The sequence below is a fragment of the Symphalangus syndactylus genome, chromosome 9 (genome assembly GCF_028878055.3).
Source record: "Symphalangus syndactylus isolate Jambi chromosome 9, NHGRI_mSymSyn1-v2.1_pri, whole genome shotgun sequence".
Classification (NCBI taxonomy): domain Eukaryota; kingdom Metazoa; phylum Chordata; class Mammalia; order Primates; family Hylobatidae; genus Symphalangus; species Symphalangus syndactylus.
In genome coordinates, this window is record NC_072431.2 from 76,944,127 (window position 1) to 76,963,335 (window position 19,209).

At 36.8% G+C, this 19,209-nt stretch overlaps 1 non-coding gene across 1 annotated transcript; it reads left to right on the top strand.

The window, feature by feature from the left end:
- Positions 1-17,777: 17,777 nt before the first annotated feature.
- Positions 17,778-17,934, top strand: LOC129490936 (U1 spliceosomal RNA). The gene has a single exon (XR_008660402.1). It is a non-coding gene; the product is annotated as a U1 spliceosomal RNA (small nuclear RNA).
- The last annotated feature ends 1,275 nt before the right edge of the window (positions 17,935-19,209 follow it).

Here is a 19,209-nt window from a genome sequence, read left to right on the forward strand (position 1 = left end):
CTCCATCATTGGCTCTGTTTGGTTGAATCCTCTTCATATTCTGTTTCTCTTCCTGTCTCCCTTCAGGTGTTCTTTTAAATATCTTTCTATTAAAAAAAAAAAAAAAGAAAAGCAAGATAAAGTCAGATTTGAATAAGGAATAGTAATATCTTTCAAATGCCTTTTGTCCATGTATTGTTTTATAGTTTTGAGCTTGCTTTCACACATATTATCTGATTTGATTCTTGCATAAACCATACAGCAGAAAACAAGGCATGCCTATTTATTCTCCAACCCAAAGAATGGCAGGAAAAGACTCCGTAGACAGTGCTCTTGAGAACTTGGCAAAACCTGGGTGGAAACCAGCACTCTTTCACCTCTATCCAGAGTTCACTCCAGGTATCACAGAGTCCTCACTGGGGTGCAGCACATGAAACTGTATTCTGTCCTAGGATGTGGAAAACTGTCTTTCTGGCTGATACTTTCCTTCCTGATGAGAGTTGCAACCCACACTTCATCATCTGGAGTAATTATTCACAAATCAAAATTGAAATCAATGGCTGAGTCACGCATCCACTGCTGTCAGTCCACAGTGAAAAATGTTAACAGTTCTATTATTGACCATAAAAAAGTACCAACTTTTGGAAAGTACCATTGAATCTCCATAAAAATTCTCCTTGACTTTATAAAGGTTTATGCATTTATTTTTATAAGAGTCAAGTTTAGAAAACAGGCGATGCTTCTAATTTATATTCAACGTAATCATCTGTTATCTATTTAAGCCAGATAAAGAAAATGAGATAAAGGAAATAGGCACCAATTTATACTAGCTATTAACTTTCCCAGGGGTATGCTATTAGAACTAAAAAGAGGTTTGTTGAGATTGTCCTTCAGTTTAATTTCACTCTGTAATATCACTAATGACCCCATTAAGGACATTAAAAGTTTCTTTTTCTGATCAATCTTTAGAATATTGAACTCCATAAAGTATCTACTGACTAACCAGCTAAATAAATCAAGGTCACCTTTAAGATGGCATCCTAAAGCTAATTGTGGGTATAAGACTCGTTATATAAATATCATACAGAGGGAGTTATCTCCCTCAGCACCAAGATTACACCAAGCAAATTACTTCACTTGCCTGTTCAACAATCTACTCAGAGGCCAAATTAAGCCTGCAAAACTTGTATTAAATAGGAAAAAAGGGTTGAGGTTATAACTTCTTTCAAAATGCAGCATCCCTTATATAATTTGCAACCAGTATTTGTTTGGAGTCTTCTAGTCACAGTATAAAAGTGAACATGCAAGAAATAAGAAGCCTCTTATGTTTCTTTCCTTGTCCATTTTTTTTCATAATTTTTAGATTAGAGTGAGAAGACTGGGAAGAAAAGGTAAGCTTTGTTTCAGGTGAGTTATACCTACCATGTGCTAACACTGACTGCTAAAGTTGACCATAGCATTAATATTCAAAGTTAATTAAAATTAGTTTTTTTCTTTCAAAACACAGTCTCTTCGTTTCCCTCTTTCTCTCCTTTTCATGTCTCTTATGTTTATTATCTCTTTTCATTTTGCAAAATCCTAAATATTGAACAGACTGTGGGTCAGAAAATATGTATTTCTGTGCTATTTTCACATCTGCAGCTCAACCTCTTCCATATTTCGTAACCAACATATGCCATTATATTGGGCTTGTATTATTTGGGAGAAAATATATGGAATAGCTATAGAATTGCTCAGTAGTTTAGACCTATAGGAGACCTAAACCAAATAACCAAGGAGTACAGACTTCTTTTTGTTGAGGAGAAAACTGTGGCAGAATATTCTATCAACTTTTTCTAATATGATTGAACTGGTGGCTTAGATTGGACGTAAAGATATTTCTCCTGTGACTCAGGGTTTCTGGGAAAGCAAAACTGTGAGACTGATGTTTGTGTGCAAGAAATGTATTGGGGGTGCTTTTGGGCTGAACACATCTTGGGTAATGAAGGAACAAGGAGGATTGGGCAAAAGAGGAAGTAGAAAGCTTTCACACTCTCACAAGACCTCAGCAGTCACACCGACCCACCCCAGTAGGCTCTGTCTAACTGGAAAGGCACTAGAGCACTGCCTAATGAAAACAAAGGGGCTGGCCTTTATCCCCAATGTTGTTTGGCATCCTGTGTGTGATGCCCCAAAAAGGAGGCATGGTCTTGGGGCAAACTGGCTGTCTTTAGCAAAGGGAAGTTGCAGAGAGGGTCTCAGCTGAGAGCTGCCTGTGATCACCCTTCTGGGCAACTGGGCTACAAGCGCTTTGTCCTCCAGGGGGTGGTGGGAGGCGCACCACCACGTGCACTGCACTGAAACTGCATTGGAAAGACAGGTCTCTTGTCTTAAGAGTGAGACACTCTTAGCAAGACACTGATGTTAACCATCACGTTATAAATATCCTCTGCTGTATATTTTTCATTAGAAATAAAAAAATGCTGAGTAATGTTATTGGAAGAAAATTAATTAGGTACCTTGGGAAGATTATTTTTTAGTCAATCATATTATCTTGATTTAAAAATTAGATCATACAAAGTGTATGGGGAAATATGGAAGTAGAGTTAACTTAATGAATTTTTAAGTGTAATCAGAATATGCTGTATTAGTTTCCTAGGGTTGCCATAACAAATGGCTACAAACTTAAAATAGCAGAAATGTACTCTCACAACTCAGAGGGCCAGGAGTCTGAAATCATGGTGTCAGCAGGATTGGTTCCTTTTGCAGGCTCTGGGAGAGTGTCTGCTCCGTACCTCTGTGGTCATCTGGCCTTCCCTGTGTTTCCCTGTGTATCCTCCTCCTTCTTATGAGAAGGATACCATTCTTTAGATTTAAGGCCCACTCTAAATCAGCATGACCTCACCTTAACTAATTACTTCTGCAGAGACCCTGTTTCTAAACGAGGTCACATTATAAGATTCCACATGGGTATTTATTTTGGGAGGACACTGCTCAGCCCTCTACGTATACATTCAGTGTTCTACTTATTATTGCAATTAACAATATTCACCATCAAATATCAATTTTTTTCATTAATACAAAGTTATATTTTAGGTTCATTTCTGTCTGTATACACACAATTGCTTTATCGTACATTGTGCCGTATGTGTCATTATAGCAGATTCTGAAAATGATTAGCGCAGAAAACAAACACAAAACTGTGCTCTCAGTATCATTCAAAAGATATCAATATACTGAATCTATTGATCATATTTAAGACACCTTGTATTGCAAACGGGGGGTATAGAAAACACATAAAATATGTTGAATACCATCATACATTTGATATTAAATGTACATGAAAGGCAAAATAAACTTCCATTTAAATTTAATCAAATGATCTCTTTTTTTTGCCTTGTAAATAACAGAGGCTTGGAAAATTATTTAAATGAATCATATCTCTTTAAAATATTACGTGCAGAAGTTTGATCTCATGTTTTCTTTTTCTGGCTAAGCATTTATTTTATTTTATTTTTTCTCTAGAGGCAGAGATACTCTAATGCATTCCATTGACCTTAGGGTTACCTCATAGTAATTTTCTAGACATTCCATAAATGCTTACAGTTGCTTCCATCTTCATAAAGATCATGTTTCTCTCCATGAAAAAAAATTCTAAATGTAAGGTCTGACCCAGCATTTCTCTCCTTACTTACTCTCATTTCCTCAAGTTCTTCAGAACTGACCTCAGTATCTGACCCATGAAGAGTTACTAGGAAACAGGTACCCGCCACAGTGTTGACAAGTAATTCAGCCTTGTTAGTCATGGTACAAATTACTACTCCATTAACTCTTAAATATCAAAGAGAATTGAAGCTTTAATAGATGGGACATGGGACCGATCTACCTGACAGGTTCAACAGGACTACCTAAGTCAATCAAAACACATTTACTTAGAAATCAAAAGGCCTCTCAAAATGTCAAAGAACACATTTTAATCAGAATTTGACTATAACATGCTACTCTCTGGTCTTCAGGTTTCTTTTTGTTTAGGTGTTCTTGAGTTCCTCCCAAAACTCTCTGCTGAAATGTAAGTGGATGACTTTTTCAAATGGAATCTACAATTTTTCCTTTAGATATTTAAATGTGGAAAGATAGATATTTAGGTACTAGATAGATGATTGATGGTTAGATAGCCTTTTTATAAAAGTCCATAAGGGTAAAGAAGATAGGTGGACACTAAGACACAGAAGACTAAAATGAACAACCTGAACTGACATTGCAAATTAATGCCAGAAAAAACAAACGGTATTCATAATAGTCTGTTTTCTGTTGCTTATAATGGAATACCTGAAACTGGGTAACTTATAAGAAACAAAATTTATTTCCCAAAGGTAGAGAAGTCCAAGATCAAGGGATCACATCTGATGAGGGCCTTCTTGCTGGTGGGGCCCCTCTGCAGAATACCAAGGCCATGCAGAGAATCACATGGTGAGGGGGCTGAGCATGTTCGCTCAGGTCTGTCTTCCTCTTCTTATAAAGTCACTATTTCCATTCCCATGATAACCCATTAATTCATTAATCCATTAATACAGGGATAGATTAATCCATTCATGAGGGCAGCCCTCATGACCCAATCACCTCTCAATGGCCCCACCTCTCAATGCTGCAAAATTGAGAACAATGTTGCAAGACGAGCTTCAGAGTGGATGAACATTCAAACCATAGCACTATTCTAGTCACTCTTTTTGCACCTTAACATGCACCCTGAGATAAGTAAACGCTACTTATTTCTGGCAGATGTATGTAAAAATGAAGAGGGTTTTATCTGGTAGTCCAAATATGTAAGTCCTGGTAATCAGATCACAAACTCATTTGGAGATGTGGGCTTATCATTCTTATAAAATATATGTTTTTCCAGGAGAATAGCCTACCCCAGTGAGGGGGCGAATTGACACTAGGATTAAGAGGTTAGGTAGGTTGGCTAGTGCAGGCTGAAGTTAAGGGCGAAGTAGAATCCTATCCATGAAAGGGAAGACAGTAGTACAGCGCAAGAAGTATCCAGAAGACACATAAAAGGGTGTAAAAGGGAAAGAGGTCAACCAGATTTAAGTAGCTGCTTGGCCCAAAGAGAGTGAAGCCATCTTAGAGAAAGTGATACCTAAGAATGTTACTAAAGACTTCCACTTCCAGGAGAAGGAGTAACAGAAACCAGATTTACCTTCTCACATGAAACAAACAAAATATGGCAGTGTCTATGAAACAATGAGTTTTAAGACATTGGGCATAAGGCAACAATGATAGAAATCCTGACAGGTGAGAAACAATGAGGTAAGTCTGATTTTTAAAAGAGCTTCCAGGGCAAAATGTAAGTATAGTGTATCAGTGTATTACTTAGGGTTCTACAGAGAGACAGAGCCAATAGGATGAAGACTTTGTGTGTGTGTGTGTGTGTGTGTGTTAAGGCAGTAGCTTAAACAGTTGTTGGGGAGGACAACTGGCAAGTCTGAAATCTGTAGGACAGGCTAGCAAGCTAGAAGCTCAGGAAGGATTTCTTACGTTACAATCTTGAGGCAGAATTCCTTCTTTCAAAACTTCAATTTTCATCTTCAGTCCTTCATCTGATTGGATGATGCCCACCCACATTATCAACAGTAATCTCCCTTGCTTTAAGTCAAGTGTTTGTAAATGTTAATCACATCTACAGAATATTTTCACAAGAATATCTACACTAGATTTTGACCAAACAACTGGGCACTATGGTCTAGTTGAGTTGACCCATAAAATTAAAATCACCATTGGGGAACCCATGCATAGCTTGGTGGACTCCTGAGGTTGAGGAGTTAGAGCTGAGAGGCTAGGAAGACCATGCAGTTAGGGTTTGCTGGGCACAGTGCCGGAGAAGAACAAACTGCTCAAGGACAGAACACCAGAGAACTAAAGATGGTACCTGTGATTATTTAGCAAAGTTCTGATAAGCACATGCTTGTGAGAAGACTACTTGAAGCCAGGGAAAGAACTACCCCCAAACCTGAGAGGTGACAGTTCTTCAGCCAGGTGGAAACTTCATCAGTCATGGAGCCTGCGGTATAGCATGCAGGAAGCCTTGCTCCAGAAATGGGACTCGATCAGCCCTTGGCCGAGAACTATCCTGGACTTATCTACCAAGTCATAAAAGTAAAACCTGAAAGAATCAAACTGCTCTCAAGCAATGTATCTTTATCCCACTACAAACCATAGGAAAAATTATTTGAATGCAAACATATGTAGCATATAGAAATATAAACCTCACCATATCTTGTTTTCAACTAAAAGTTAACAGATATACAAAAAAGTAAAATTATTATTCATAAGAATAATGAAAATTAATCAATATGACTCATAACTGGGATAGGTTTTAAAATTAACACAGAAGGATCTTAATACAGTTAAAATAGCTGTGTTGCAAATATTGAAAATGATAAGTAGAACTGTCGGACGTATAAAAAGACCCAAAGGAAGACAAAGAGAAGAAAATTATCACGTCTGAGATTTTAAAAAATATAATGCACTTCTGGTATTAACAGTAGATTAGACATTGCAGAAAACTAATCAAGTTAAAAATATAGCAATAGAACCTATCCAAAATGACACACAAGGAGAACAAAACAATTCAACTCAAAGTTAACAATAAAAATAAAAATAAAAAAGAGGACAACAGAGGGCTGTGAGAAATTAAGCAGTGTAATTACTTGATCAATTTGTATCAACAGAGCCCCCAAAATGAAGGAAAATATTCATACATAAAATATTTGTAAAAGATACTGACAATTTTCTAAATTTGATGAAAATGATAAATCCACAGATCACAGACACTGAATAAACTCAAAGAAAAAGCAATATGAAGAAAATGAAAGCAACTTAAATCACAATCAAATTGCTCAAAACCAGGGATAAAAAAAAAGTATTAAATGTTATCAGGAAAAATAAAACCTGCTATTGCTATGTATAGAGTAATGATAAAAGATAATGCCTGATTTCTCACTGTTAAAAATACAAGAGAGAAAAAAATGGAAAAGCATTTTTAATGTACTGAAAGGAAAAAAAAATAAATCCATAAACCTCAAGTTTTATAGTTAGCAAAAATATCTTTCCAAACTAAAAGTAAAATATGTACTTTTTTAGCCAGTGTTTGAAAGACTTAGTCACAAATGGACTTGCATATCTGAAGTATGAAAGAAAGTCTTGTAGAGAGAAGGAAAATGTATAAAATTGAAATAAGAATACAGAAAAAAAACAATGAAAAACACTGGCAATATGAACTACTTGAGCAAATATACAAGATTTGCCATATTTAAATTTTTTAAGATAAAATTGAATGTAAGTATAATTAATAACAATACATTGTAACGTTTATACCACATGTAAATGTATATGATGTATAAATATATATAGATATAAGTGTATATATGTGTGTATATGTTGGGTAAAAGTATAATCCATAAAAAAATAGCACAAAGAATGTAGATTAAAAAATGGGAAGTACATGATTGTAAGTTTCTTATACTATAGGAATTGTTGGGATATAACATGAAAGACTGTGGTAGACTGTGATAGGTTAAGGATGTATGCTCTAGACACTACAGCAAATACTAAAATGGCGAAGAGTTGCAGCTAATAAACCAACACATTTTAACTGAATTACAAAAAGCAATTAATGAAAAGAAGGAAGAAAATAGAAAATAAAAACCCAGAACATGTGGGACAATGGAAGTAAAATGAAAAAATAGGAAATAAATATGTAGTAAGATGATGGGTTTAAATGTAACTATATCAATAATTGTATTTAATTTAAATGACAAAAATTGTCTATTTGATTATTTAATTTTTACATTTTTATCTGAGGATTCTATTTTTAGAAGTTACCTACAATGTATTTACTAAATAGCATTCTCTCCAACCTCTGTAGATCTTACTTTATCATGTATTTCCTTTTGTAAAACATGACTTTTGCTCTTATTCTGGCCTTTATTTTTTATCTAGATTTCTTTCTACTGTATTTTGCTCTATAATATATATTACTTTTACTATTATGGAGGTATGCCAGGGAGCAAAAAATGGCTTCCTTCTACCTTCCTAGGTTCTTTGGCTGGACTGAAATTAAATTGACATGGGACACATTAATAGGGAAAATATTTTAATTATGTACACATGAGAATCCCATAATATATGAGAGTCAAAGAATGGTCAGATGATTGAAGCTTATATAGCATCCTGAGCTGAGAGGCATAGAATTGTGGGGTTCTTGGGGGGTGGTGGTGACACAAGTTACAGAAGGGTGAAGGGAGGAAAGGTATGGGGCACAAAGGTTGTCCTGTTATGCAGATACAAAGTCTTTGCAGCTTTAGGGGGAATAAATGATTGTATGGGTATGGGGTGAAATTCTAATGTTCTCTCCTGTGATGCTTTAATCTTTCCTAGTCGAATGCCCAGGGAGGGTATTCATGAGAGTTGAATTCCTTTGGGAGGACCCTTCTTTGGACAGATGAGCGGAGCCCAGAGAAAGCCTCTGCCTGCACTGCGTGTGTTTGCTGTTTCCCAGGTGCCCTCAGTTCCAAGTAATCAGCACAGCAAAGCATCATATTTTAGCGTGGCATTTTTGTAACCCCTTCAATTTCTGACTTTTAATTTTCCACCTCCTCCTGCAGTTTCACACCTTTCGTCCTTTCAGCCAGGCTTTTGCTTGATCCTGGCTACAAAAACTGTTCTCTTGAAAACCTGTAGTAAACATGTTAGATACATCCAGTGGCTTTTTCCATTCCTCAGTTTACTGCATTGTATCTTCATTACATGACAGTCTCCAATGCCAGAATATTTCTTTTGAACTCTGCCCTTTCTTTGATTTACATGACATGGGACATGGGACAGTCAGGTTTCTGTCACTTTTTGAGTATTCCTTTTAGCTCCTTCACCAGACTTCGTAGAAAGTACATTTTCAGCCTTCTTTCTTTGATGCTATGCTGTCTACTTTTTCTGAACCACTCTCTATGTGGAAAATTCTTTACCAGTAACTTACATATTTGTTCTCTCTTTCAAGTACTAGTCTCAATATTAATCACTTCCTATTCATTTCTATGATAACCTGATCATAAATCCAGAATGTTCCAGACCTATTAAACCTGTTCCCAATTTTAAAATGTTTTATATTAACTATATCATTTTCCAAACTTCACTACTAGATTTTATACTTTTCCATCATCAAATCAATTAATATCAGTTATTATTCCCGAGAGCAGTTCTTATACCTGTGCCCATCTCTCAACAACCATATTCATTATGGTATCAAGTCCAATATATATTAGCTAAACTATTGAAATAGCATTCCAATTTATATACTTGTTTCCATTATCTCTGCCCTCTGGCATATCTAATAAACAGAAGTCAGATTAATATTTCTATGGCACAACCTTGGTTGTACGATTGCTTTCACCAATGGTGTGATCTTCTTCAGCTGATGTGATGAATAAAGTGCTCTACGACAGCTAGGACAGACGGCAGGAGGAACATATTGAATGTTCAGTTTCGAAAGTTTGAAAAAAAATATGGAAACTTGGACATGGAACAAGTTCTGATTTCAAAGCAGAAAAAATGAGGCAAAGTAAACAAAAATGGATGATTTGTCTAATTACTGGGGAATAGGCTGCATGTACATCGGTGAGGTCATTGTTCTTCATTGTCATCAAAGGGCTCTGGCCACTTTTCATATTAAATCAAAGAAATAAATCACTTGTTCATTGTATTTGAGCAGTCAAATAAAAACTTCCACTTTGATATCAATCTTTTTGCCAATTCTTTATCACAATACTCCTAATACTCTTACCTAGCTCATTAGAGGGGAGATTATTTTAAGTATATTTTAGAGACTTATATATCCGGCTGATGGGCTTCTGGAATGTTAAATCTTTTATGATTAGTGAGTTTGAAGCATATCTGAAGTGTTGAATGCAGACGTTATCAAGACAATGTTCAATATAATTTTTGAAATTATTAAAAATAGATTTTATAGTGGTAACTAACAACAAAAATGATAACAATAGTTGGCTTATATTATCCTCAACTATGGTCCAGACACTATGCAAAAATTTTAATCTGCATTGTACCAAAAATCTTACAAAAGTCCATACAGTGGATGACTACTGCCATTCTATGGATAAGCAGTCATTTGGACTAAAAGGTTATGTAACTTGCCAAGATCACAGAGTTAAAGTAAAACCAAAACTTAAGCTCAGAGATTAAAGAGATTAAAGGATGTTTTTTGACATTTGGGGCTAGTATGGAAATGCTCCAATAGGCTGTGTTGTATGTATTAGAGGGAAAAACAGGTATACTGCCCGTCTGTGGCTGAGCCCCAGAGTGTAGTGAGGTCCATGCAAAGCAGTGCTCCCCATAGGCCAGGCTTCTTGCACAGGACAGCCTGCCCATCCGGACTGGTCCTGCTTATTCTCCACATAGCTTTCTCAGTTCCTACCTAGCAGTACAGCGTGGAAAAGGACAGCCTGGGTCATGGGTCTCAGAGGTTGTAAGCATACATGGAAAATGTGCCCCTGCCAAGAGTGATTGCCAGGCACCGTTGACTGTGTGTCCTATTTCTATTTCAGAGATGTTAAAATGAAAAGCTCTATGGATAAACAAAAGACAAGATATATTGCAAAAAGGCAGGTGAGTATACTAGGTGTGTGTGTGTGTGTGTTTGTGTGTGTGTGTGTATTTCTCTCTGAAAAGAAGTGTTTCAGAGGCTAGTCTCAAAATCCCTGCCAAAGTAATAGACAAGAATGTCCTTTATTCAGAACAAAGAGAACCAGTGAACAAGATGGTTTTTGATGTGCTTTTTAAATTTTTATTTGAATTTGATTGTCCTCTAAGTTCTTGGTGGAAAAATATGTTCAGAACTTGAAGAGGCAATGTAGATAATCTATTTTTAGATAGTGTGAGGAAACTTCATCTAATAGCAACCCTAACAACCTTTTAAAATTCAGCACTGGAAAAATCTAGCACACTAGGCAAAAGCATCTTGCTGGTTTTTATGAATTTCTAAAGGTATTTTCAACTAAATTGTCCATTCCTTGATATTTTGAGACTTGTCAAATTAACCAAATTGATTAAAACATTTGTGCAAAAGAAGCATATTTCACACAATATACTGAAAAGTATTAATGCATGTATTTTACTTGTATATACAGGCAATTTATGTGGTAAAATTATATTTGTCACTTTAATATTATCATTAATAAATATTATTTATTAATGAAATACACTCGTATTCATGGAAATCAATTTTTCTTCCATGTGACACCTAACTCATGACCATCTAGGAATAATATCTGTTGTCAATCAAATATGGGAATGGCTGAAAATACGTAGAAACATAGACTGTTGGTTTTAACAAAAGTTATAGAAAACTCCTGGTCAGCAAGTCCATAAATTCCATGAACGTATTGTTTTGGGCATTTCTCAAAGCTTCCAGCACAGAATTGCACACACTTCAGCTGCCCAGTAATTATTTTGGGGGTTGATAAATGAAAGAGCTAAAACTATTGTTTGAATGGTACTGCAACATACTTCTTAGGGTCTAAGTCAATGTGTGTAGGGAAAAATCATATTGCCAGATCCAGGTGCCCACATGTACCTTTTAGTGGACATTCACAGGGCTGTGTTCTCCAGGTCCTGCAGGATGAGTCCATGAATCATCTCCCAGGATCACACCTGGCATTCACTTCACCATTTAACCTCTCTACTCTGCTTACCACTCACCCTCAAACGCCAGCTATTCAAAACTTGGCTTCCAGAAAGTAATATCTTTATTCATCTTTGGATTAGGCTCTGCGATATAATTTCCGTCAAAGAACTGGTCCATCAAAGTATTCTGCTAAACAAAAGACTATCTGGAGCTAGGTCACCACCTCATAGGCTTTGTTAGCACTGCTATTTATACTTTAACATTTTAGCATTGTTTTTCCTTCTTTTCAATCTTATGCCCTCCTCAGATTATTTCTCTTTCATCACCCTCTATTTGTGTTAACAGTGCCAAGATCTAATCTTGTCTGTTATCTAGAACAAAGCTTTGATCTCAGATCCCTTTGACATTATACTGCTTTATAGTGCTGTACTGAGAAGACTTGGTTGTTATCCCAAAAGACACACAAACATGGACGAATGTTAATAATGGATATGAATTCAGCAGTTTTTCATTCTAGAAATCAGTAGGAAAAATGTATAATTACAGAGCAATGAGAATAAAGACAAAATTGGAAGAGAGAGGAAAGGAGATATTTGGGCCATGTGGAGGAAGTTAAAGATCTTCAGGATTCCATGACTGAATGGATGGTGAAACTGAATGAGAAGTTGTTGACAACATCTCCAAAGTTTCAGATTTGAAAGATGGGCTGGATGATGGTGTCGATCACAATGTTAGATCCTACAAGGGACAGAATAAAACAAGTTAATGAGTCCAATTTTAGGCATTTTGAGTTTTGATTCAAGCAGAGGACTGTAGCTCAGAAGAAGGAGTAGGACTAGGAAGTAAAGGCACATGTGGAGCCGGAAAGACACAGCTCTGAATCCTGGTCTGGTCTCTTCCCAGGCACATGGGGCTGCCCTTGGCAAGGTGGCTGGGAGTCAAAGAAGCATACCTAGAGTGAAAGTGGAAGCTGTCAGGTCTTCAGGGCCAGGACTGGAAAATATCAATGTCACTTCCTTGTTCTATTGGTCCAATAAACTAGACCCTGCCTCTCAATGGGAAAAGGGCCAAAACATCAGTGGATATAATTTAGAACTGCCAAGTAAACACGCAGTTGTTTCTCATGATTAAATGTTCATGTGATAAGCCCATAATAGACTTTTATATTTACACTTACTTAGAATTTCTAAAATGTATCCTGTGGCCTCAGATGTGTTTATCTTCCTAAAATGGCTTTTATAAAATATATTCTAGAGAGTTATCCAATATATTTCTATTGCAACAGATTCTAGAGAGTGTATAATAAAATATAGGAAATATAGAATATAACTGTTTTACATATATATTTTTGTGTATTATAACATATTATTCCATGTCTTTCAAATGACCTCTGGTTTTAAAAAGGTCTACATTTCTAAATATGTGTTTCCATTTTAATCGATACCACTCCCACCATGCCTAAGAAATCTCTAATAATGTCGCTTAAAATAACTAAATCCTTGTGCAAAGACATAGTTTATACGAAGTTGAGAATATTGATGAAGTGAAAGGACTTCTTTCTCTCTTCGGCAACAAGGCACCTTTGCCGTTTTGTCACTGGTGGGCCACAGCTTGTTCTGGCCTCTTAGATGAATGTTATGTAGGGTCCATTCCCATTCTTTTGTGTGAGATTTCATGTTTTAACATCATGGATGTGGGAAGAGACCATGTGTTGAAGTAGTTAGAATGGGAAGAGTCATGTAATTTCAGTGCATAGTGTTTGCACTGGAGGAAGCAGTACTGAAGATCTCACCATTCTAGATTTTTTCTCCTGCAGCAGATTAGAGGCCAGGATCAGAGTTACCTGGGGATTTTCATCATAGAACTGAGTAACAGACACCGCCCACACTGAGCCTTAATTTTTTTCTTGTTAGTAAATAGCCTGCTTGCAGTGGCACTTAGATATGAAATTCCTTAAAGATAAGCAGAACAGTATTACACGAAGATTTTAACAAGTTTTGATTCTTAAAAAGCCCCACAAATAATCTAACGTGGTATTCCAAGTTCCATTTTGTAAAAGTTTTATATAACATAGCACAGGCTCATTAGGGCTCATAAAACAGATGCATATTTTAAAGAATAATAAAAGAACATCATGTTCTTGTCCTTCAGGCTGAAAAACATCTCATGCCTCTGCTCTACGCATGGTCCTAAGCCTGTCCTGACTCCTGCCATCTTTCTCCCTTTCTCACCATGGGTGAGATCTTGTTCCTGAAATATCTTTGCTAATAAATCTCTTTATATTATTATTCCCGTTCTCTCTTTGTGTGGAAAATTTCGCCTGTTTTGATATATGTTTTTTTAATTTGGAAACACTCTCTATGCCTTGTATTGTGACTTCTCTCCCAGTATTTAGTACTTGAGATTCAACCATGCTGGTTGAGGTCATCTATTTATTCATTTCCACTGCCTACAATATTCTATTGTATGTTAATATTTCAATGTAGTTATCTGTTCTTCTGTTGATGAGGAGTTGAATTGTTTGGTGCACATATGGGAGAGTTATTCTAGGTTATAAATCTAGTAGTAGACTTTCTGTGTCATAAAATATGTACATTTTCAAATCCTTGACATTGTAATGTTTAATTTTATGCGGCAACTTGACTGGTCCACAGGGTGTCCAGATATTTGGTCAAACACAGAGTGTGTCTCAGAGGGTGTTTCTGGATGAAATTAACATTTGAATCAGTAGATAAATTTGACATAGCAGCTAAAGTGTGTGGGCCTCATCCAATCAATTGAAGGCTTGATTAGAACAAAAGCCTGGATAACAGAGAACTTTGCCTGCCTGAATGCTGAGCTGAGACATTAGTCTTCTCTTGCCCTCAGACTGGAACTTACACCTTTAATTCTTTTTATTTCTCAGGCCTTTGGACTCAGACTGGAACTACACCACTAGCTTTCTCGGGTCTCCAGATTGCTACTGTAGACCTCTGGATTTTTCAGCCTTCATGAGGTGAGCCTTTCCCTGAAGAAGCCTGACTAATACACGAAGTAAATTGCAAACTCCTTTGCAACTTTTTCCTACGTGTTCCTAGTTTGCCTTCAATGCCTTGATGACCACCAAACAAAACCCACAAAAAACAAAAAACAAAACAAAACAAAAAAACCGAGGCGAATAACTCACATATGCCTTCCTAAGAACTCAAGGTGAAATTGACCACATACTTTATCTTCCCACTGGGAAGATTTTGACGGTAAAAACGAATGTTAAAATGACTAAGATTATGCATATTTCTGAATATATTTATTGAAAACACATGTTTATTTTGTTGGTGAAACTAGAAAATTGTTCTACTCAAAACTGTTTTCAAAATGAAATTTCTTATTAAGTTAAAATAAATTAAAAGTATCCATTAAATAAAATTTGTTTACTAAAAACAGAGTATGTGAGTGCGAGTTTACCGCATATTCACCACCACTTGATAATGTCAGACTATTTCCTTTCCCCTAATTGGGCAGATGTGGAATGATATATCATCATGAATTTTACTATGAATTTCAAGCTACCTAATGAGCTTGAGTAGCTCCTCACCACACCACTTAGTCAAATTGTGTTTTGTTCTGTCTTAAAACACAGGATCAATGATCACATCGTTCAGTCTGAAGGGGCAGCACCCACCACTTGTCTGTGAAGAACTTCTCTCCATTTCCTTAATTTGCATTTTCCCTTTTCCTCTGTTCTCTCAGCTGCATCCCTTTCCTTTGCCATGCAAACCTCCTAAGGTGTCTGAGGTTACTATTTCATTTCAGCCTTTCCAATAAAACATGTACTGCTTTTTACGTGTATTCCAAATTTATGTAAGTAGTATTGACCTTTGTCTATTCCCAACTTTTTTCACTCAGCTCTATTTTTTTCCTAAGATTTCTCCATGTTTCTGTGTATAGAAACAATTTCTTGATCTATAAAGACAAATGGGACTATATATATATATATATACATATATATATATATACATATATATATATATACATATATATATATATATATATATATATGTATATATATATATGTTTTGTTTTTTTTTTTCAAATGGAGTCTTACTCCATTGCCCAGGCTGGAGAGCAATGGCACGATCGATCTCAGCTCACTGCACCCTCTGCCTTCCGGGTTCAAGCAATTTTCCCATCTCAGCCTCTCAAGTAGCTGGGATTACAGGTGCTTGCCACCATGCCCGGCTAATTTTTGTATTTTTAGTAGAGAAGGGGTTTCACCTTGCTGGTCAAGCTGGTCTTGAACTCCTGACCTCAGGTGATCCACCCATCTCAGCCTCCTAAAGTGCTGGGATTACAGGCGTGAGCCACTGCACCTGGCTGGGACTATATTAAATGAAAAAGCTTCCGCACAGCAAAGGAAATAATTAGCAGAGTGAAGAGAAAACATGAATGGGAGAAAATATTTGCAAACTATTTATCTGACAAGGGACTAATATCCAGTGTGCAAGGAACCCAAAACACTCAACAGAAATATATATGTATATATATAGCATTAAAAACTAAGCAAAGGACCTGCTGGTGACTGTGGTAATTGCCAGTTTCTGGATTCCAGCAGTTAAGAGCTGCACCTAGCCTCTAACGCTTTGGGGCGTCTTTATGTGTATTTGAGCCCCAAACTGTGACTCCCTTTTTTACTACCAGTTGTGGCACGCAGAGGACAGTTATGACCGAATTTGTTAGTAATTCTGGTGCCTGCTTCTCCAAAGCATTCTGAATGGCCTTGGGGAATAATGTGTCCACTGGGCATTCCCAGACAACACAAAACTTAGGTGAGTTTTCTGGTCTTATGCAATATGCCCATTCCAGAATTTCCATGTTTCTTAATTGTCAGCCTTTCTTCTAACATTTTCCAAGGGAACTGGAGCATTTCCACGCGAATCTATCATGGCCATCTCTTCTAAAGTCCACTGTAGCAGTAAGTTTCCCCTTTGCCATACAGTCAATTTCAAGTCCGTCATTCTCTGCATCGGCTGATGCTGGGTGTTACCTCTAGCTATGGTCTTGTCAGCTTTGGGAAGAAGTGGGCCATTCTCCGGGAGCACATCTAATGCTTTGTGGGGTAGAGACCTCTGCAGCCATGACCTCCAGCTTGAAGGTGGTCCTAGCTTTCACCAGGGAAGAATAGGCTGCAAGAAAGAGGGTAGGCATTTGTAAACTCAGTGTCCTCAGGAGAATCTATCCAGGTGGTGTTGTAAAACCCCAAGTTCAAGCTCGTGTAGCCAATGTACAGCTGATGGAAACACACTGACATACAGGTGCTTGGAAAAAAAAGATTTATTCAATTTGGCCAAAGCAAGAAGATGGTGGGACGGGGCAAGATCTCACAAATCTGCCTTAACAGAAAGAAGCAGCGCAGATTTTTTGTACAGCTAGAGAGTAAGTTGGAGGAGTTTCAGGGAACTCCTGAAAGAGGAAAAGTCTGTGTTTGTTCAGTCTCAGATAGCACCTTGAGCAACCAGACTTGTGGATGTCAGTAGCTGGTCACAATTTCCTTAAATGCACTCATTCCTTCTGCAAAGATTTTTCATGACCCTGAAGTCATCTCCTATGCTTAACAAAGAAACAGTACATCAGCAGGGAGCTCGCCACCAGCAGCTGGTGACCATCGGCAAGCAGTTAAAGGCTGAGGGCAAGAGCTCATGGAGAGACTCTTATTTCTGGCACACAGTCAAGAAGCAAAGTGAGGACCTGAGTGGGTCACAGAGCTTCACCTGTGTCTTACAGTTATATTTTTCCTTGAATTAGTAAACGTTGCTATTGAGTAAAATCTCTGAGTCCTATAGGTCTGACTTGACATTGTCACTTTCTGTGTTGTCTTCATTCTGTTATAAGAGAAAACTTTCGCTAACAGTTAAATGCTGCCAGGTGTAAATTAGTGTCATCAGTTGCTTCAAACAGAAAATAAGCTCAGTTAATTTCAAGATTAGTTCAAAGATTTTTTATCTAATTTACGAAATAAAAGAACTATTTTGGAAATTCTTTCAGTCAAAGGTACAATATAAGATATTTTGTGAAATTTACTTAAAAAGTTCAAGAATAAACATCATGGTAGAACAATATTTTTACTAAATTAAGAAAACGGTGAAGCATACTTATCTGGCAGGGGAGATAACCATGACCACAAAGGTGGTTTTCCCAGGGCAAGGCTTATCCATTGCACTCTGGACGTGCTGACCTCTGTGATGTCCCCAAATATGGGAAACTTGACTGCATAATTTGTGGTAGTGGGGCACTGCATTCACTAAAAAAAAAAAATGCACACATATAATTTATAAGTCCAACATGCTCTGTTTTCTTAAGCCAAATAAAATAGAAGTAATAGTTGTTATGAGAAGACCTTGCACAGTACACAGAGCAGTATAGTTTAGGGCCAAGAAAATGAGATTCAGATGGGAAAAGAGATGTGGGAGTCACCTTGGCTAAAACTCTCATTCCCCAAAGTGGCAGTAGCTCTTGTGCACAGGCTTATAGGTCCGTAGGTATAATTACCAGTGTTCCCAGAAGGGATCAGCCAGTTCCAAGAGTCGCTGCCCTCAGGGAGGCCCAGGGACACAGCTGCCATCATGGTTCTCCCTGTCCAGGTTCAATCTACTGTTCAAGGGTGATAGTGACTAGGAGTCATGTGGCCTAGCTGCGTATCTGACATACAACTATATCAATTTACCAGGGAGAAGAGTTAGAAAGTTAACTTCAGGTCAAATCATCACATAGAAGAAGGGGTGGGAGGATTTTATGCCTAGAAACAAATAGAAGCCTAGAATCATAAAATACAAATAATGGATGACATATTAAGCTTTTTACACATTGATTAATAATGTTTGCTATTAGTTTATACTTAATTGATTAGATTACAAAAGTTTTAGTTCATCCATGAAATAAGCCTGTAATTTTTCCTTCTAATACTCTCTTTGGCTGGTCATATTTAAAAGAAATTTTGAATTTTAAAAATCTATTTACATTTAGAAAAATGTAACCACACATTGTCCTCTTGGTTTTGTCTAAATCCTGGTCCTATTCCCATCCTTTGATTATTTTGCAGGGAACTCTACAACTCTGCACATGTAATTCTAGTTTTCTGTAGGCATTACATTATGTGTATCTGAAAGATAGGTTCTTTTTGCTGAACATTACTGTCATATCATTATCGTTCCTAAAAGTATAACAATAATTCCTCAGCATAACCAAATACCCAGTCAGTGCACATGTTCCCTAAATGCGGGTGGATGTTTTTCCCTAAAACTCATCTCAAACTTATGTTAATTACCTTTCATTGGGCCCATACTTGGGTTCTTAAAGCTGAAAAAAATAGTACAACTGAATATCTATTTAAAAATTTTTTTTAATTTTCTATTTTTATTTTGGTTCAAACAAATTTTCGAACATTAACCTTGAATTTTATATAAGACTGTAATACCCAGAATGAAAAAATCTGCAACAGGTTTTATCTTTTTGTCGGGAATGCCCTGACGTTGATGAGTTTGATGGGTCTTTGTAGCTGTGCTCTTAGAAAACACTGAGGA